General features: G+C 40.1%; 2 non-coding genes across 2 annotated transcripts; both read right to left on the minus strand.

The window, feature by feature from the left end:
• Positions 1 to 7,260: 7,260 nt before the first annotated feature.
• Positions 7,261 to 7,400, minus strand: LOC128575706 (small nucleolar RNA SNORA7). The gene has a single exon (XR_008377117.1). It is a non-coding gene; the product is annotated as a small nucleolar RNA SNORA7 (small nucleolar RNA).
• A 14,001-nt stretch (positions 7,401 to 21,401) lies between these two features.
• Positions 21,402 to 21,508, minus strand: LOC128575775 (U6 spliceosomal RNA). Its single transcript, XR_008377167.1, has one exon. It is a non-coding gene; the product is annotated as a U6 spliceosomal RNA (small nuclear RNA).
• Positions 21,509 to 21,896: the final 388 nt, after the last annotated feature.

A 21,896-nucleotide genomic window follows, 5' to 3' on the forward strand; every position in this document is an offset into this window, starting at 1 on the left:
GACTTTGATAAGTTCCAAATCTTGGTGAGGATCATGGTGGTACTTCAGGGCTCTGGTGATTAGAGTGAATTCAAAGCCACTATCTACCAACCTTGGGAAGGGCTAGTATTTCCCTCTCACTAGTGTACAGTTATCCTCGTAAAAGGCTGCAGGCCCTTCTGATGAAGGCTTCAGGGAAGACAAACTGGTATATCTGTAGCCACATTGCAGGGCCCTTCCTCAGTTGAAGGTCTCTGAATCTAAAAACTGACTTAGGTCTGGGAATTGGGTAAAAGGCCCTGAATCCTCCTTTAGTTTCTACCCAGAAACTTATAAGTTTTTCATCTGTATTTGTCAAGCAGCACCTTCATAGGCTGCCCAACTATCTCATTTCTAGAAATGCTTGGACAGGTGTAGTGGCTCATGCCTGAAATCCTAGCACTCTGGGAGGCTGAGGTGGGTAGATTGCTTGAGCTCAGGAGTTCAAGACCAGCCTGAGCAAGAGTGAGACCCCTTCTCTACAAAAAATAGAGAAAACTAGCTTGGCGTTATAGTGGGTGCCTGTAGTCCCCAGCTACTGGGGAGGCTGAGGCAGAGGGATCACTTGAGCCCAAGAGTTTGAGGTTGCTGTGAGCTATGATGCTTCAGTACTCTACACAGGGTGACCAAGTGAGTTTCTGTTTCAAAAGGAAAAAAAAAACAACAAATCCTTGCCACAGTTGCCTATGGATCAAAGCATTCTGATTGCCATTCTAAATCTGTGGCTTGTTTGGGGCTTACCTCATCTCCGACAGTCAAGCCTGGCTACCTTGCCTCTTCTACACTAGGATCCCATCATCCCCTTTAAGATCAAGGAACCTAATTCCTTTGCGTTTGTCATCTTCAGCATACAGACAACAGTCAGCCCAGAGCTCTTTAAGGAATTCTTAATACCTTAGTGAGGGACATGTTCCCCAGGCCCTGTTGAGGGCTATTGCTTGGGAGAAACAGACAGGCTTACACAGTGCGATGGTTCTCACGGTGTGGACAGTCTGATACCTGCTGACATTTGGGAACCACTTCTGTAGAACAGGACTTCTCCAGCTGTAATGTGCATATAGGGATCATTACGAAGGTTTTAAGTACGTAGGTCACTACAAAACTGTTGAGACAGACTGTGTTATGATCCATTATTTTACTTCCAAGAAACAGTCAACAAAGTTCTTTCTGACTCAGCCCTGCAAGTTTCAACTTGCTTGGTTTATGGATGTTGGAAGGGCTCCATTCATTTCTGTCCATGTGGATTTCATGATTCTTGATTTTTGTGTATCTCAAAACTTTCATAATGACCCATGTAGTCAATAATCAAGAAACATAAAATCCATGTGGATGGAAACAAATAAAGCCCTCCCAGCAACCCCAGTAAACTGAGCAAGTTGTAACTTGGACAAGTGAATCAGAAAGGATGCTATTGACTGTGTTTCTTGGAAGTGAAATAATGGACTAATGGACCATAACACAGTCTGTCTCAATACTTTTGTAGTGACCCACATATATCACCTGGCGATCTTTCTAAACACAGATTCTAGTTGGGCACATTTTCTAATAAGTTCTTAGGCAATTCAAGTGCTCCTGATCTGGGACCACAGCCTTGAGTAGCAGTGCTGTAAAGGAAAATGGGAATATAATGGGCTATTTAGGGATGGTTCTCAAGCTTTAGTGAGACTTAGAATCACCTGGGTGGAGGCTTATTAAAACACAGATTTTGGGGTCCCACCTCCAGAATTTCTGATTTGATAAATCTGAAGTCAGCTCCAAGAATTTGCATTTCTATCAAGTTCATGGGTGATGTTGATGCTGTTGATGCTGGGACCTCCCCTAGAGAATCGCTTGTCTAACATCCTCACGGTCCACGGCCACACCTTTCCCCATAACTACACCCCCAGGCAAGGTTTTGCAACTCTTTAAGTACATGGGCCATCTTCTTCCGGAGTGGGCCTTATACTTCTTACACTTCTTCATCTGTTATGGGCCTCAGAGTGACAAGGTAAGGAGATGGGACCTGAGAAGAACTGGCCTTGGCTTATGAGGGAATAATTATCTGAAGGCCTTTACACAGAGGACAGCTAGCTCCTTCAGTCTGAGTAAGAGGTTCAAGAGAGAGTGGAGGTTCGAAATGCTCAGCCTTAGTACATCTTCCTTTGAGTGTCATGCATCCCCTTCCTATATCTGAGGGTCCCACTCCTCCTGGCAATAACCTGCCTGGGCATAGAAGACCCGGCAGAGTTATGCACTGATCTGAGGCTGCAAGACCAGAATCCTGACACCCAGACCTCAGGCTTCATTCTTAGTCATGCTGCCATTACGGGAAATAAGGGACTCTTTCAGTGCCACCATGGTGGTGGCATTCTAGTTTCCGTATGTCTTTTTAATTGTATCACCATAGCTTTGATTTGCGTTTTTCCCCCCTGTCTAAACTTCTTAGGATGGTAAAAAGAATCCAGTTGGTTCAGCTATTCTTTAATCACTGCTGTTGCCATGGCAATTAAGTGCCAGAGCCACTTGATCTCTTAATGCCTTGCCCTTCACTGCATTTCATCACATGCTCCCTCCATTGATAATTTAAGTAATGATGATGCCACCACATGCCGTAGATAACTCGTTTCCTAATTCTTCCCCAGCAAGGTTATCACCATGCTCCTCAAATACATGAGCAACTGAACTCCAGAATCCCATTTCGAGGGACTATTTCCTGATTCCACAATTACTGTATCAGTCTGAGTTCAAATAAAAGACAGATGGCACACTGAAAATAGCATAATTCAAGGACGCTTTTATGAAGGGGCTATTTATTAAAGTTTGGACAGGGTATGAGGGACCTACAAAGGATAATCCAGAACTAATAATGCAGAATTACTAACACCCCTAGGCCTGAAGGGATAAAGAGAGACTGAGTGGTTTCTGGAATCCAGAAGGAAATTCCTGTAGAGTGGGCCAATTAGAGAAGTAATGACTTGTGATTAAGGGACACAGCCAGCTCAGGGGACTTGTAGGAGAGACAGAAATCTGCACTGGCTGAGCTCAGTGGGGAGCCAGAAGGCAGGGACTTCACTGGTATGGTCCATGCAGGTCAGTTCCCTAGGAAAATGCAGGATGGAGAAGGGTAGAGATCTGATCCTTATATATACAGGGTGTCCCAAAAGTCACCCTTAAAATCATCATACACAAGGAAACGGAAAATTGTAGCTAAGGGTACCTTTATTTACAAACTATTCATTACAGAATTTTACAAAGAGGTGGCCAACATGTAGAGAATATTTTGTAAAATTTTGTAATGAATATTTTATAAAGAAATTTACCCTTAGCTACAATTTGCTATTTCCCTGAGTATGGTGACTTTAGGGGAAACTTTTGGGGCACTCTGTATGTTTATCATATATCATATAGTGTATGTTCAAATTAATATTGATTGTTTCAAAACAACAACAATAATGTCTTGGCTCGGTGCCTGTAGCTCAGTGTTCAGGGTGCCAGCCACAAACACCAAGGCTGGCGGGTTCCAACCCAGCCTGGGCTTGATAAACAATGACAACTGCAACAACAACAACAAAAAAAAATTTCCGGGCATTGTGGTGGGCACCTGTAGTCCCAACTACTAGGGAGGTTGAAACAAGAGAATTACTTAAGCCCAAGAGTTTGAGGTTGCTGTGAGCTGCAACAGCATGACACTCTACCGAGAGCGACATAGTGAGATTCTGTCTCAAAAAAACAAATAAATGGGGTCTTTATCTGACACAGCAATCAATGTAATCTGCTTCTTTGTACCCTCAATGACTCCCCAACAATTAAAAAAAATATCTTGTGGAGTTTAAAACACACATAGAAATAAAATAGGTGACAAAAACTGCACAAAAGGGGGGGATAAATGGGAATAAACTATTGTAAGTTTCTTATTCTTTCTTTCTTTTTTTTTTTGATACAGGGTCTCACTTTGTTGTCCCTGGTAGAGTGCCATGGCATCATAGCTCACAGCACCTGCCACAACGTCTGGCTATTTTTTTAGAGACAAGGTCCCACTCTTGCTCAGGCTGGTCTTGAACTCCTGAGCTCAATCTACCCTCCTCGGCCTCCTAGAGTGCTGGGATTACAGGCATGAATGATCACACCCAGCCTTATTAAAGATTTCTTTTATTGTTTGAAAAATAATAAAAGAACTAATTTAAGTAAATTCTAGTGAACCAAGGAGTCACATTTTTTCAATAAACTTTTTATTTCAGAATAGTTTTAGATTTGCAGAAAAGTTGAGAAGATAAGACAGAGAGATCTGTGTATCCCACATGCAGTTTCTCCTGTTATTAACGTCTTACATTATTAGGTATATTTGTCACAATTAATAAACCAATATTCATAAATTATTAACTAAAACTCCTACATTTCTTTAATTCTTACCTAATATCCCTTTTTTTTTTTTGTAGAGACAGAGTCTCACTTTATTGCCCTCAGTAGAGTGCCATAGTGTCACACAGCTCACAGCAACCGTCAACTCCTGGGCTTAGGGAATTCTCTTGCCTCAGCTTCCTGAGTAGCTGGAACCACAGGCACCCGCCACAACACCTGGCAATTTTTTATTGCAGTTTGGCGGGGGCTGGGTTTGAACCTGCCACCTTTAGTATATGGGCTGACACCCTACCCACTGAGCCACAGGCACCACCCCCCTAATATCCATTTATGGGAGTAGGATTCCATTGAAGATATCACATCACATTTACTTGTTATGTCCGCTTGGACTCCTTTGTCTGTGACAGTTCCTCAAACTTTCCTTGTTGATATCCTTGACCATTCCGAAAGTGTTAGTCAGGTATTTTGTAGAATATCCTTCAGTTGTGGTTTGTCTGACAAACTCTATGACTTTGGGTAGATCACTGGGGCATCATAGCTCACAGCAACCTCAAACTCTTAGGCACAGGCAATCCTCTTGTCTCAGCTTCCCAAGTAGCTCAGACTTGTTTTCCTATTTTTGGTAGAGATTGGGGGGTGTTTCCCTGTTGCTCAGGCTGGACTCAAACTCCTGAGCTCAAGCAATCCGCTTGCCTCAGCATCCCAGAGTGCTGGATTACAAGCGTGAACCACCGCACCAGCCTTCTTTTCTTTTCCATTTCTCGCTCTTTTTTTTCGTCTTTACTGAGGTATAATTGACATAAAATTAACTATATTTAAATGTACAATTTGATATGTATCTTTTGCAGGGGCAACCATGATTTGATATATTTTTAAAGTATACAACTTGGTAAATTCTCACATCGTCATCACCATAATCAAAATAGTAAACATACCCATAACCTACAAAAGTTTCCTTATTTCTCTTGATAATCACTCCCTCTCGCTTGTTCCTGCCCCACTCCAGCTCCAGATAACCACTAATCTGTTTTCCCATCACTGAAGATTGGTTTGCATATTCTAGTGTTTTATATAAATAGAATGACACAATATGTACTCTTTTTGGTCTGGCTTCTTTTAACATAATAATTTTGAAGTGCATCCACTTTGTATATGTCGATAGCTCATTCCTCTGTATTGGAAGAGAAATTTATATTGTATGGATATCCATGATTTATTTATCCATTCGCCTGTTTATGGACTTTGGATCGTTTCCAGTGTTTTGCTATTACAAATAAAGCTGCTAGAAACACTGGTACATCTTTGTATGGACATATATTTGCTTTTCTCTTAGGTAAATGCCAAAGAGTGTAATGACTGGATTATATGGCAAATGTGTGTTTAACTTTTTAACAAAATGCCAAACTGTTCTCCAAAGTGGTTGTACCGCTTTATATTTTCCGTCAATCAAGTATGAGCATTTCAGTTGTTCAGCTTTCTCCCAACACTTGAGAAGGTCAGTCTTTTTTAGTTTTAATCATTCTAGCTGGTGTATAGTGGTATCGATGTGGCATTAATTTCCTTAATGCCTTCTGAAGACAAGTATTTATTTAGCAGTTTCTGGCTCAGCGCCCATTGCTCAGTGAGTAGGGCGCCAGCCACGTACATCAAAGCAGGCGGGTTTGAGCCCTGCCCAGGCTTGCTAAATGACAGTGACAACTACAACCAAAAAATAGCTGGGCGTTGTGGTGGGCGCCTGTAGTCCCAGCTACTCAGGAGGCTGAGGCAAGAGAATTGCTGAAGCCCAGGAGTTGGAGGTTGCTGTGAGCTGTGACATCACAGCACTCTACCAAGGGTGATAAAGTGAGACTCTGTCTCAAATTTAAAAAAATATATATATAGCAGTTTCTTTAGTCAGTTCAAAGTGCATACACTGACTCTGCTTTTATTTACCTGAAAATGCCTATACTTTGCCCCCACTCTCAAAAGAAGATTTTGCTGAGGACACAATTTATTTTATTTTATTTTTTTGAGACAGAGTCTCACTTTGTTGCCCTGGGTAGAGTCCTATACCGTCACAGGTCACAGCAATCTCAAACTCCTGGGTTTAAGCGATTCTCTTGCCTCAGCCTCCCGAGTAGCTGGGACTACAGGCGCCTGCCACAATGCCTGGCTGTTTTTTTGTTGCAGTTGTCATTGTTGTTTAACTGACCCAGGCTGGGTAAAACCCGTCAGCCTGCGTGAATGTGGCCAGTGCCGTAACCACTGTGCTACGGGCACCAAGCCTGAGCATACAATTTCACAATTAACTTTGTTCTGGCACTTTTCTCTTATCTTTCAGTTTCCACTGTGCCTATTAAAAAGTCAGCTTTCAGTCTAATTATTACCCTCCTATAATGATCTATCTTTTCTCTCTTCTTTCCATCTTTGGTGTTCTGAAGTTTTACCAAAATGTGTGCAAATGTGTATTTATTTTTATTTATCCTGTTTGGAAAATTTTTCTGTCTCTCATACTGATAATTGGCATCTTTTATCTATTTTTTAAATTTTCAGCCATAATCTCTGAATACTGCAGCTCTTGTTCCTTCTAGAACTCCTGTTAGGCTCTTCTCATTCACTCCTCTGTGTCTCCGAACCTTTCATATTTTCACCATCTTCCTCTCTTCTTACCGTATTTTGAGTGATTCTCCAAAATTTTTCTTTCCATCTGTGTATAAACTATTCTTTTCTTTCTTTCTTTCTTTTTCTTCTTCACTTGTTGCAAAGTGTTTTCTTTTTTTTTTTTTTAGAGACAGAGTCTCACTTTGTCGCCCTTAGTAGAGTGCTGTGGCATCACAGCTCACAGCAACCTTCAGCTCTTGGGCTTAGGCGATTCTCTTGCCTTAGCCTCCCGAGTAGCCGGGACTACAGGCGCCTGCCAAAACGCCCAGCTACAGAGTGATTTCTATTTGCCAGCTACTGAGCAAGCTGGGAATGGAACTGGTACCTCTGCTGGGCTTGATTTCCCTTCTGTTTCCAATGCTCATAGAACACTAGCTATTCTCTAGACACGATCCCAGGAGGTCCTGTGTATAAACTACTCTTTAGGCCCTCTATTATTTTCCCATTTTCTTTCTTTTCTTTTTTTTTATTTTTGGGGATTCATTGAGGGTACAATAAGCCAGGTTACACTGATTGCAATTGTTAGGTAAAGTCCCTCTTGCAATCATGTCTTGCCCCCATAAAGTGTGACACACAACAAGGCCCCACCCCCTCCCTCCATCCCTCTTTCTGCTTTCCCCCCCATAACCTTAATTGTCATTAATTGTCCTCATATCAAAATTGAGTACATGGGACTCATGCTTCTCCATTCTTGTGATGCTTTACTAAGAATAATGTCTTCCACTTCCATCCAGGTTAATACGAAGGATGTAAAGTCTCCATTTTTTTTAATGGCTGAATAGTATTCCATGGTATACATATACCACAGCTTGTTAATCCATTCCTGGGTTGGTGGGCATTTAGGCTGTTTCCACATTTTGGCAATTGTAAATTGAGCTGCAATAAACAGTCTAGTACAAGTGTCCTTATGATAAAAGGATTTTTTTCCTTCTGGGTAGATGCCCAGTAATGGGATTGCAGGATCAAATGGGAGGTCTAGCTTGAGTGCTTTGAGGTTTCTCCATACTTCCTTCCAGAAAGGTTGTACTAGTTTGCAGTCCCACCAGCAGTGTAAAAGTGTTCCCTTCTCTCCACATCCACACCAGCATCTGCAGTTTTGAGATTTTGTGATGTGGGCCAGTCTCACTGGGGTTAGATGATATCTCAGGGTTGTTTTGATTTGCATTTCTCTAATATATAGAGATGATGAACATTTTTTCATGTGTTTGTTAGCCATTCGTCTGTCTTCTTTAGAGAAAGTTCTATTCATGTCTCTTGCCCATTGGTATATGGGATTGTTGGCTTTTTTCATGTGGATTAATTTGAGTTCTCTATAGGTCCTAGTTATCAAGCTTTTGTCTGATTGAAAATATGCAAATATCCTTTCCCATTGTGTAGGTTGTCTCTTTGCTTTGGTTATTGTCTCCTTAGCTGTACAGAAGCTTTTCAGTTTAATGAAGTCCCATTTGTTTATTTTTGTTGTTGTTGCAATTGCCATGGCAGTCTTCTTCATGAAGTCTTTCCCCAGGCCAATATCTTCCAGTGTTTTTCCTATGCTTTCTTTGAGGTTTTTTATTGTTTCATGCCTTAAATTTAAGTCCTTTATCCATCTTGAATCAATTTTTGTGAGTGGGGAAAGGTGTGGGTCCAGTTTCAGTCTTTTACATGTAGACATCCAGTTCTCCCAACACCATTTATTGAATAGGGAGTCTTTCCCCCAAGGTATGTTCTTGTTTGGTTTATTGAAGATTAGGTGGTTGTAAGATGTTAGTTTCATTTCTTGGTTTTCAATTCGATTCCAAGTGTCTATGTCTCTATTTTTGTGCCAGTACCATGCTGTCTTGAGCACTATGGCTTTGTAGTACAGACTAAAATCTGGTATGCTGATGTCCCCAGCTTTATTTTTATTATTAAGAACTGCCTTAGCTATACGGTTTTTTTCCGGTTCCATACAAAACGCGGAATCATTTTTTCCAAATCTTGAAATCTTGAAAGTACGATGTTGGTATTTTAATAGGAATGGCATTGAATAGGTAGATTGATTTGGAAAGTATAGACATTTTAACAATGTTGATTCTTCCCGTCCATGAGCATGGTATGTTCTTCCATTTGTTAATATCCTCTGCTATTTCCTTTCTGAGGATTTCATAGTTTTCTTTATAGAGGTCCTCGACCTCCTTCGTTAGGTATATTCCTAGGTATTTCATTTTCTTTGAGACTATGGTGAAGGGAGTTGTGTCCTTAATTAGCTTCTCATCTTGACTGTTATTGGTGTACACAAAGGCTACTGACTTGTGGACATTGATTTTATATCCTGAAACATTACTGTATTTTTTGATGACTTCTAGGAGTCTTGTGGTTGAGTCTTTGGGGTTCTCTAAGTATAAGATCATGTTGTCAGCAAAGAGGGAGAGTTTGACCTCCTCTGCTCCCATTTGGATTCCCTTTATTTCCTTGTCTTGCCTAATTGTATTGGCTAGAACTTCCAGCACTATGTTGAATAGTAAAGGTGACAGAGGACAACCTTGTCTGGTTCCAGTTCTAAGAGGAAAAGCTTTCAGTTTTACTACATTCAGTAAAATACTAGCTGTGGGTTTGTCATAGATAGCTTCAGTCAGTTTCAGAAATGTGCCACCTATGCCTATACTCTTCAGTGTTCTAATTAGAAAAGGATGCTGGATTTTATCAAATGCTTTTTCTGCAACTATTGAGAGGATCATGTGATCTTTATTTTTGCCTCTGTTAATATGGTGGATAACATTTATGGACTTGCGTATGTTAAACCAGCCTTGCCTCCCTGGGATGAAGCCTACTTGATCATGATGAATGACTTTTTTGATGATAAGCTGTAATCTATTGGCTAGGATTTTGTTGAGAATTTTTGCATCTATATTCATGAGTGAGATTGGTCTGAAATTCTCCTTTTTGTTTGGGTCTTTTCCTGGTTTTGGTATCAGGGTGATGTTTGCTTCATAGAATGTGTTGGGGAAGATTCCTTCTTCCTCAATTTTTTGGAATAATTTCTGCAGTACAGGAATAAGCTCTTCCTTGAAGGTTTGATAGAATTCTGGAGTGAAGCCATCTGGACCAGGGCATTTTTTGGTTGGAAGATTTTTTATTGTTTCTTTGATCTCAGTGCTTGAAATTGGTCTGTTCAGGAGCTCTATTTCTTCCTGGCTGAGTCTAGGGAGAGGGTGTGATTCCAAATATTGATCCATTTCTTTCACATTGTCAAATTTCTGGGCATAGAGTTTCTGGTAGTATTCAGAGATGATCTCTTGTATCTCTGTGGGATCAGTTGTTATTTCCCCTTTATCATTTCTGATTGAGGTTACTAGAGATTTTCAAAAAACCAACTTCTTGTTTCATTAATTTTCTGAATGATTCTTTTGTTTTCAATTTCATTGATCTCTGATTTGATTTTGGATATTTCTTTTCTTCTACTGAGTTTAGGCTTAGATTGTTCTTCTTTTTCCAATTCCATAAGATCTCTTGTGAGATTGTTGATGCGCTCTCTTTCTGTTTTTCGAATGTAGGCATCTGAAGCGATGAATTTTCCTCTCAAAACTGCTTTTGCAGTATCCCACAGGTTTTGGTAGCTTGTGTCTTCATTGTTGTTATGCTCAAGGAAGTTAATGATTTCCTGTTTTATTTCTTCCTGCACCCATCTGTTATTCAACAGAAGATTGTTTAATTTCCATGCCTTTGGGTGGGGTCGAGCGTTTTTGTTAGAGTTGAGTTCCACCTTTAGTGCCTTATGGTCTGAGAAGATACAAGGTAAAATTTCAATTCTTTTGATTGTGTTGATATTTGTTTTGTGTCCCAGGATATGATCAATTTTGGAGAATGTTCCATGGAGTGATGAGAAGAATGTATATTCTTTATCTTTGGGGTGGAGTGTTCTATATGCGTCTATCAAGCATAGTTGTTCTAGGGTCTCATTTAAATCTCTTATATCTTTGTTTAATTTCTTTCTTTTTTTTTTTTTAGAGACAGAGTCTCACTTTATAGCCCTCGGTAGAGTGCCGTGGCCTCACACAGCTCACAGCAACCTCCAACTCCTGGGCTTAAGCAATTCTCTTGCCTCAGCCTCCCGAGTAGCTGGGACTACAGGCGCCCGCCACAACGCCCGGCTAATCTTTGTTTAATTTCTGTTTAGAGGATCTGTCCAGCTCTGTAAGAGGAGTGTTAAAGTCCCCTGTTATGATGGTATTAGAGGATATCATATTGCTCAGACTGAGTAAGGTCTGTTTCAAGAATCTGGGAGCATTTAAATTGGGTGCATAAATATTTAGAATTGAAATGTCTTCTTGTTGTATTTTTCCCTTGACCAATATAAAGTGACCATCTTTGTCTTTTTTGACTTTAGTTGCTTTAAATCCACATGTATCTGAAAATAAGATTGCAACTCCTCTTTTCTTCTGAATTCCATTTGCCTGAAAAATTGTCTTCCAACCCTTGACTTGGAGCTTTAATTTGTCTTTTGAAGCCAGGTGTGTTTCTTGCAGACAGCAAATGGATGGCTTGTGTTTTTTAATCCAGTCAGCCAATCTATGTCTCTTCAGTGGGGAATTCAAGCCATTAACATTTATTGAGATAATTGATAAGTGTGGTAGTATCCTAATCATCTTATTTTGTGAGAGTCCATTGCTTAGTTTTATCTTTTGCATCAGTGTGGAGGTTAGGTTCTGTCCTTTAATTTCTGAGTTCTTACTTTGCTGCTGATCCATTGTGGTGGTCAGTGTGCAGAACCGGTTGAAGTATTTCCTGTAGAGCTGGTCTTGTTGTGGCGAATTTCCTCAATGTTTGTATATCTGTAAATGATTTGATTTCTCCATCAATTTTTAAGCTTAGTTTAGCAGGGTACAGAACTCTGGGCTGGAAATTGTTCTGTTTAAGTAGATTAAAGGTAGATGACCATTGTCTTCTTGCTTGGAAAGTTTCATTAGAGAAGTCTGCAGACACTCTGATGGATTTGCCCCTGTAGGTCAACTGGTGCTTACTCCTGGCAGCTTGCAGAATCTTTTCTTTTGTCTTGACTTTGGACAGGTTCATCACAATGTGTCTTGGAGAAGCTCGGTTAGAGTTGAGGCGACCTGGGGTCCAATATCCCTCTGAAAGCAGTGTGTCAGAATCTTTGGTGATATTTGGGAAATTTTCTTTTATAATATTCTCTAGTATGGCTTCCAGTCCTCTGGGGCATTCTTCTTCCCCTTCTGGAATTCCTATAACTCGTATGTTGGAACGCTTCATAAAGTCCCATAATTCTGACAGTGAACGTTCTGCTTTCTCTCTCTTCTTTTCTGCTTCTTTTACTATCTGAGTTATCTCAAAAACTTTGTCTTCTACCTCTGAAATTCTTTCTTCTGCATGGTCTAACCTGTTGCTGATACTTTCCATTGCATCTTTAAGTTCCCTGATTGACTGTTTCATTTCTTTCAGCTCTGCTATATCCTTTTTATAGTCTTCATATCGTTCATCTCTGATTTGATTCTGTTTTTGGATTTCCTTTTGGTTATTTTCCACTTTATTAGCAGTTTCCTTCATTGTTTCCATCATTTCTTTCATTGTTTTCAACATGTGTATTCTAAATTCCCTTTCTGTCATTCCTAGCATTTCTTCATAGGTGGAATCCTCTGCAGTAGCTACCTCATGGTCCCTTGGTGGGGTTGTTCTGGACTGGTTTTCATGTTGCCTAGAGTTTTCTGCTGATTCTTCCTCATGAGTGATTTCTTTTTTTTTTTTTTTAAGTTTTGTTTTGTTTTTTTTTTATTGTTGGGGATTCATTGAGGAAGTGATTTCTTTTATCTGTTTCCTTGCCCTAATTTTCCTTTCACTTCCTCTTGCTCTTTAAGTTCTCGTGCCTGTGGATGTTGCTGGTGGGTTTAGACAGATTGAACACACGTGACCATTTGCCGTTTTTCCACTGTTTTAGTCCTCCTCTTGGGGTCCAGAAGTCTCTCGCTGACTCCCTGTATCCTCAGAGGGGTGATGATAGGCAGATCCCACCAGCCAGAGATGCCTGGAGTCCTATCTCCCCAGACTCACGGTGCTCAGATGCAAGGAAGCTGTCGGCTGCCATCTTGCTCCTCCTCTTCCCATTTTCTTTTTAATTTCTATTTATTTTCATTTATTTGGGGGTTTTTTGTTTGTTTTGTTTTTGTGATGGAGTCTCACTCTGCCGCCCTGGGACCCTGGGTAGAGTGCCGTGGTGTCCTAGTTCAAAGCAACCTCAAACTCTTGAGATCAAGATTCTCTTGCCTCAGCCTCCTGAGTAGGTGAGACTACAGGTGCCCACCACAACACTAAGCTAGTTTTTAGTAGAGATGGAGGTCTCACTCTCCTCGGCCTTTCAGCGTGCTAGGATTTGAGGCATGAACCACCACACCAGGCCTCTTTTTAATTTCTAGAAGTTTTATGTGGTTACTTTTCAACTTTGCCTAATCCTTTATCATCCTCCGCTTCTCTATTAAATTGTTTGATAATTCTGGTAGCTACCATTTGTATAGGTCCGATTCTGCTGTGTTGTTTGTTGACCCAAACATGTAACTGTTTATTATCACCTATGTTTGAAGACTTCTTTTCTTTATTTGTCTGAACTCATAGTCTTTGAAAATTTATCTGTGGAAATTGAGGCTTGGGTAAAAATGTGTTCTTTTATGGAACATTTATATTTGTTTCTACCAAGCAGTGGAGGGTACTACAAACCCAGAATCACCCCCCCTAAATTTTAGGCTTGATTTTTGAAGCATACTATTATAAGGCACCACTTCCAAGTACAGTCCTATGGTTAGAAAACAGGTATCTTCAATGTCTTTTTCTATTGATGGGATTTTTCTAGGTCTCTCACTTTTCTAGTTTATCCTCAGAGGACCTCAGAGCTCCAATCCTTCCTGTCCCCTTAGGCCTCAACTTACAACTCCTGTATTATACACTTCGTTAGGCTGCTGGAGATTGGCAGATGTCACCAGGCAAACACCAGCTCCAGCTAAAATTTTTCTGGAGTAGAGCTTTCTCCTTGTTTATGATAATTTCTCCTTCTTTTCTGACAACATTGCCATGCCTTTAAAAAGAAAGATCCTTCTTGTATTTCCTCAGCATTTTAAGTGTTCCATGCTGGGAGTGTTTCTACAGATAACTATTGCTAGAAGTAGACTATTTACATTTTTTACCCATCTGGAAAATTTTTACATGTGGAGTGAGGCAGAGGTCTAAGAGTCCTGCTACCATTTTCACTGTTCCTTCTTTTTCTTTGAATCAACTTTTTTTTTTTTTTTTTTTGTAGAGACAGAGTCTCACTTTACTGCCCTGGGTAAAGTGCCATGACGTCACAGCTCACAGCAACCTCCAGCTTTTGGGCTTATGCAATTCTCTTGTCTCAGCCTCCAGAGCAGCTGGGACTACAGGCGCCCACCACAACGCCCAGCTACTTTTTGGTTGCAGTTTGGCCGAGGCCGGGTTTGAACCTGCTACCCTCATCATATGGGGCCGGCACCCTACTCACTGAGCCACAGGCGCCACCCTGAATCAACTTTTAAAAAATATTTCTCCCCTATTTTCTGTTGCTCATTGCCGGCTGGATATCTGAAAAAGGCATAGAAATCCTGCTTTTAAATGAAATACCCTTGAAGTGAAATTAGAGATAGTTAATAAATATTTTATTAGGTTGAAATAAAAATAATATTATTGGCCAGTTCAGTGGTTCTGGGCTTTTTACTCCTATGTATTGCTTTAAGAAGAAATAAAAAATTTCTCAAAAGCTATATAACAAGATGGATTTTCTTAACAATACAATTTTATCGGGTGGTGCCTGTGGCTCAAGGAGTAGGGCGCCGGTCCCATATGCCAGAGGTGGCGGGTTCAAACCCAGCCCCGGCCAAAATCCAAAAAAAAAAAAAAAAAAAAATACAATTTTATCATTTGATCAGAGAGAAAAGAGAACTCGGTCTTCTCCTGACATATTGATGAAGCAAGCATAGATAGGTCAACATCATTTTGCATTAGAAAATTCTTAACTCTGGCTGGGCGCAATGGCTCATGCCTGTAATCCTAGCACTCTGGGAGGCCAACGTGGGTGGGTTGTTTGAGTTTAGGCTTTTGAGACCAGCCTGAACAAGAGTGAGACCCTGTCTCTACTGAAAATAGAAAAACTAGCCAGGCATTGTAGCAGGCACCTATAGTTCCAGCTACTTGAGAGGCTGAGACAGGAGAATCGCTGAACCCAGAAGTTTGAGGTTGCTATGAATGATGACATGGCACTCTCATGGCACTCTACCTGGGGCACAAAGTGAGACTCTGTCTCAAAAAAAAAGAAGAAAGAAAGAAAGAGGCTTGGCGCCCGTAGCACAGTGGTTACAGTGCCAGCTACATCAGCGCCAGCTGATTTCTTCCACTTTGCACGTTTTTAAGTTTTAATCCAAACAATAGGCTACATGCATCGAGGCTGGTGGGTTTGAGCTGGGCCTGGGCCAGCTAACCAACAATGACAACTACAACAAAAAAAATAGCCTGGTGCTGTGGGGGGCGCCTGTAATCCCAGCTACTTGGGAGGCTGAGGCAAGAGAATCACTTAAGCCCAAGAGTTAGAGGTTGCTGTGAGCTGTGAGTTGCTGTAAGTTAGAGGTTGCTGTAAGAGGTTGCTGAGACTCCACCCCAATCTACTGGGGGAGACATAATGAAACTCTGTCTCAAAAATAAAAAAAAGAAAGAATGAAAGAAAAGAAAAATTCATAACTATGAAAGAAGAAAGAATGTGTTACTTTGGATTCTTAGAATCATATTGGAAAGGAGATCAATATTAGTTTTAAGATCAAATCAATGTCATAACAACCAAATTCATACCAACGGAGGGAAAACAGAATATGTTGTAAAACAATTTGCCGTGTATTTTTCATAAATTTTAATATAAATGGAGTGCATTATACACTGCTCCCATTCACACATAGACAGACAATTTAAAAGAAAACATCTGTTGCAGTTTTTACAACATAAATTTATATTTTCAATCATGTTAAATTGTTACTTGGGAAGCACAGTCCCAAGAAAAAAATAATTTCTGAAGCCCTACAAACACTGGTTTTTATTTAATTAGCTCTAGAACCAAGCTCTTTATTCAAATTATCAGTCTCGGTGCCTGTGGCTCAAGCGGCTAAGGTGCCAGCCACATACACCTGAGCTGGTGGGTTCGAATCCAGCCCAGCCCTCCAAACAACAATGACGGCTGCAACAAAAAATAACCGGGCGTTGTGACGAGTGCCTGTAGTCCCAGCTTCTTGGGAGGTGGAGACAGGAGAATCGCTTGAGCCCAGGGGCTGGAGGTTGCTGTGAGCTGTGATGCCACGGCACTCTACAAACAAACAAACAAACAAATTATCAATCCCACTTAGAAGGGAAGAAATAGGGGGAAAGTTAGAAATGTTTTTTAAAAGATGCTTTTTCAATTTTAATCAATAGATACAACCCATGAGAAAAAAAGAAGATTCAGGGAAAATTGATGTACAATAATGAGTTTTGACAGGATTATACATCCAAGTTATCATCATAATCAAAATATTAAACAGTTTCATCACATACAAAGTTCTCTCGTACTTAGTTACTGTTATCTCCCACCCTCACCTCCAGAGTTAAAAGCTGTTCTGCTTTTTATCTCACAGTTTAATTTTGTCTGGATCATACACTGGAAAACTTCTCTGTAAAGGAACAGATAGTAAATATTTCAGTATTTATAGGCCACATATAGTTTATGTCAGTCCTCCTTCTCCTCCCCATCCCCACTCTTGCCCTCCCCTCTTTCTCTTTTGCAGCCCTTAAAAATGGTGAAAGGAATTAATACTTAACTCAAAAGCAGGCAATGGCCAGATTCAACCAGCAGGCCATGGTCTAGAATCCACATAACTGGCAACATATTGTTTATACTATTTTGGTCTGATTTCTTCCACTTTGCATGCTTTTAAGTTTTAATCCGAACAATAGTTTGTTCTTTTTCTTAATTTTTACTTCTGTATTCATTTATTTTGAACTCCTGGGTTCATGAGATTTTCCTGCCTCAGCCTCCCCAGTAGCTGGGACTATAGTTACCCACCACCATGCCCAGCTAGTTTTTTCTATTTTTCATAGCGACAGGGTCTCACTTTCTTGTTCAGGCTGATTTTGAACTCTTGAGCTCAAGCAATGCTCCTGCCTGGGCCTCCCAGATTGCTAGGATCACAGGTGTGAGCCACAGGTCTTGGCCAATAGTTTATTCTTTGTACGTAGTATTGCTTCTGATTTTGTTGATTTTTCTCCAGTATTTGTTATTCAGTGCTTTTTAGAATATTCACAGGGTTATACAATGATCACCGCAATCCGGTTTGTTGTCATTGTTGTTGTTATGCTTTTTGTTTGTTTTGAGACAGGGTCTTCCTCTGTCACCTAGTTAAAGTGCAATGGTGTCTTCATAGCTCCCTGTAACCTCAAACTCCTGGGCTCAAGTGATCCTCCTGCCTCAGCCTCCCAAGTAGCTAGGACTATAGACATGTACCACCACATCTTACTAATTTTTCTGTTTTTTATAGAGACAAGACCTTGCTCTTGCTCAGGCTGGTCTTGAACTCCTAACCTCAAGCAATCCTCCAGTCTCAATCCTCTTCCCAAAGCACTAGGATTACAGATGTGAACCATGGTGCCCAGCCCATAATCAGTTTTAGAACATTTTTCTTTATACCCCCTCCCCTGAAACCCATATACCTTTTTAGTAGTCACTCCCCTTCTCTCCACCCTCCTAACTCCACTGCCACTACTCTTCCACAATTAATCTACTTTCTATCTCTACAGAATTGCCTATTGTGGACATTTCATATAAACAGAACATACAAAGTGTGGCCTTTTGTGTTGGGCTGGGCTTCTTTTCCCTAAGCATGTTTTCTTTTTTTTTAATTGTTGGGGATTCATTGAGGGTACAATAAACCAGGTTACACTGATTGCATTTGTTAGGTAAAGTCCCTCTTGCAATCATGTCTTGCCCCCAGAAGGTGTGGCACACACCAAGGCCCCACCCCTCTCCCTCCTTCCCTCTCTATGCCTAAGCATGTTTTCAATATTCATCTATGTTGTAGCATATACCAGTACTTTACTCCTTTTTATTATCAAATAATCCATTATATAGACACCAAGTTGTATTTATCCATTCATCAGTTCAAAGACGCTGGGTTGTTTCTACTTTTTTGGCTATCATGAATAACATCTCTATGAATATGTATGTACAATATGTGTGAACATGTTTTCATTTCTCTCGGGTATATACCTAGGAGTTTAATTGCTGGGATATATGGTAACTACACTTCTAAATTTTTAAGAAAGTGCCAGACTGTTTTCCAAAGTGATGGTACCATTCTGCTGGCAATGTACACGGGTTCTGGTTTTCCACATTCTTGCCAATATTTGTTACTATCTGCCTTTTTCAGTACAGCCATCCTAGTGAGTATAAAATGGTATCTCACTGTGGTTTTGATTTGCATTTCCCTGGAGGTGAATGATGTTGAGCATCATTTCGTGTGCTTTTTGACTATTCATACATCTTCTTTGGACTCTATTTGCTGTTTACCTCAACGTCTTTATACCACTATTTTGTGGTTTCTCTAGGGATTATAATATTTCCTTAACTTATCATCATAGTCTACTCTGAACTAATACTATAACGCATAACACCTAAGACAACATACAATGATGTGATTCCATTTATACCCCATCCTTGACTTGATGCAATTGTCATATGTTTTACTTCTACATGTTTTATAAACTCCACATTACACTGTTATTGTTTACTTTCAACATGCAATTGACTTCTGAGACTTTAAGAAAGAAGAAAGTTGTTTTATGTTTAAACAAATATATTCATACCCTTTCTCGTACTCTTTGTTCCTCACTGTAGATTCAGTTTACCATGGGGTAGTTTTTCCCTTCCACTTGAAGAATTTCCTTTAATACTTCATGTAGTGCAGTTTGTGGTCAGTGAATTCTCTTAGGCTTTGCTTATTGAAAATGGCTTTATTGCTGGGTGCGGTTGGTGGCTTCCACCTATAATCCTAGCTCTAGGGGATGCTGAAGTGGGTAGATTGCCTGAGCTCAGGAGTTCGAGACCAGCCTGAGCAAGAGTGAACCCCGTCTCAACTAAAAATAGAAAAGTTAGCCAGGTGTTGTGGCAGGTGCCTGTAGTCCCAGCTACTCAGGGATGCTGAGGCAAGAGTATTGCTTAAGCCCAGGAGTTTGAGGTTGCTGTGAGGTATGACACCATGGCACTTTACACAGGGTGACAGAGTAAGACCCTGTCTCAAAAGAAGGAAGGAAGGCAGGAAGGGAGGGAGGGAAGGACAGACAGACCAAAAAAAAAAAAGACTTTTTTTGAGACAGTCTCACTCTGCTGTCCTGGGTAGAGTACTATGGTGCCTCAGCTTCCTAAGTACCTCAGTAGCTGAGACTAGAGGCACCCGCCACAATGCTCTGTTAGTTTTTTCTATTTTTTTTCTTTTTTTGTAGAGACAGAGTTTCACTTTATTGCCCTCGGTAGAGTGCCGTGGCATCACACAGCTCACAGCAACCTCCAACTCCTGGGCTTAGGCGATTCTCCTGCCTCAGCCTCCCGAGTAGCTGGGACTACAGGCGCCCGCCACAACGCCCGGCTAAGTTTTTTCTATTTTTGTTAGAGACAGGCTCTAGCTCTTGCTCAGACTGCTCTCAAACTCCTGAGTTTAAGCAATCCATCTGCCTTGACCTCCCGGAGTGCTAGGATTACAGGTGTGAGCCACTGGGACCATCCTCTGGCAAAAGTTCTTTAAACAAAATTCAAAGGTTTTTGCCCCACTCTATTTCTCTTTTCCTCATAGGCCTTCATTTGCTCCTTACCTCCTGATGCTATGTCACAGTCATTGATGAGCTGTTCTCTCTCTCTCTCCCTTTCTCTCCTTTCTCTGTCTTCCTTTTTTCTCTATGTGCTTCAGTTTGGATTATTTATATCAACCTGTCTTCAAATTTCCTAATCTTTTCTTTGGTTGTATCCAATTTGCTAATTTTTAATAGAAATATAATTCAGATGCCACAAAAATTCACCTCCTTAAAGTATACAATTAAGTGGTTTTTAGTATATTCACAAAGTTGTGCAACTATCATCACTATCTAACACGAGAACATTTTTATCACCTTAATAAGAAACCCAATAGCTATTAACAGGCAGTTCTTATTCTCCCTGTCTCCCATCCCTGGGCAACTAGTCTAATCTCTGTTGCTATGGATTTGCCTATTTGGGACATTTCATACAAAATAAACCATAAAACGTTTGACTTTTTGTGTCTGGCTTCTTTCAGTTATAATTTTTCAAGTTTCATTTATGTTATAACATGAATTAGTTCTTTACTCCTTTTATGCCTAAATAATGCTCCCTTCTATGGCTATATCACAATTCGTTTATTCATTGTTTAATTAGTGAACATTTGGGCTGTTTCCATCTCTTGACTATTATAAACAATGATGCTATTGATATTTAATGTACAAGGTTTTTTTTAATGTACAAGTTTTATGTGGACATATGTTTTCATTTCTCTTGGGAATATACCCCAGAGTGAAATTACTAGATCATGAAGTAATTCTATGTTTAACTTTTAAATGAAATGCCAATTTTTTTTCACAGAATCATACAATGTTGATGAAATTTTACATTTCCCTCAGCATTGTATGAGGCTACAATCTCCCCACATCTGCACCAACATTTGTTGTTGACCTTTTAAAACTACAATAGAACTCCTGTAAATTGACCACCCAAAGAACTGTAACACACTGTTCAACATACAGAGGTGGTCAACATAAGGAACTAGATCTACTGTACTGATCTGTATATGGGATACATGTCTGGTCTGTGAAAATTAGGTCAACTTAGGAGGCTGTCAATGTAGGGAGGTTCCATTACATTATTATAGTTATTCTAGTGTGTATGAAGTGATATCTCATTGTGGTCCTGAATTTCTCTGATGACTAATGATACAGGCCTGTTTTCATAACATGGAGACCTTCTTTGGAGAAATATCTATCAGATCCTTCACCCATTTTTAAACTGGTTCATTTATCTCTGTTGTTAGTGAGTTGCAAGTGTTCTTTACCTTTTCTTGATACTAGTTCATAGTCAGATATGTGAATTACAAACATTTTCTCCCATTCTATGTTCTGTCATGTCACTTTCTTGATGATATCCTTTGATAAACAAAAGTTTTTAATTTTTTTACTTTTTTTTTTTTTTTTAGACAGAGTCTCACTTTGTCACCCTTGGTAGAGTGCCGTGACATCATAGCGCACAGCAACCTCAAACTCCTGGGCTCAAGCCATCCCTTGCCTCAGCCTCCCCAATAGCTGAGACTGTAGGTGCCCACCACAATGTCTGCCTATTTTTATTTTTATTTTTTTTAAATATGGAACGCTTCACGAATTTGCGTGTCATCCTTGCGCAGGGGCCATGCTAATCTTCTCTGTATCGTTCCAATTTTAGTATGTGTGCTGCTGAAGCGAGCACATGTCTGCCTATTTTTAAAGATGGGGTCTCACTCTAGCTCAGGCTGGAAAAGTTTTTAATTTTAATGAAGTCCAATTTATCTGGTTTTGTTTGTGTGTATGCTTGCTTGTGCTTTGAGTGTTATATCTAAGAAACTATTACCTAATCTCACATTGTAAAGATTTAGCCCTATATTTTCTTCCAAGAGTTCTGCATTTTTAGCTCTTACACTAAAATATATTTATACATATATTATAATATATTTTGAGTTTTTTTGTTTGTTTTGTTTTGAGACAGAGTCTCACTTTGTCACCCTCAGTAGAGCTCGCTGGTGTCAGAGCTCATAGCAACCTCAAATTCTTGGGCTCAAGTGATTCTCTTGTTTCAGCCTCATGAGTAGCTGGGACTA

This window comes from Nycticebus coucang, chromosome 22 (assembly GCF_027406575.1).
Source record: "Nycticebus coucang isolate mNycCou1 chromosome 22, mNycCou1.pri, whole genome shotgun sequence".
NCBI lineage: Eukaryota > Metazoa > Chordata > Mammalia > Primates > Lorisidae > Nycticebus > Nycticebus coucang.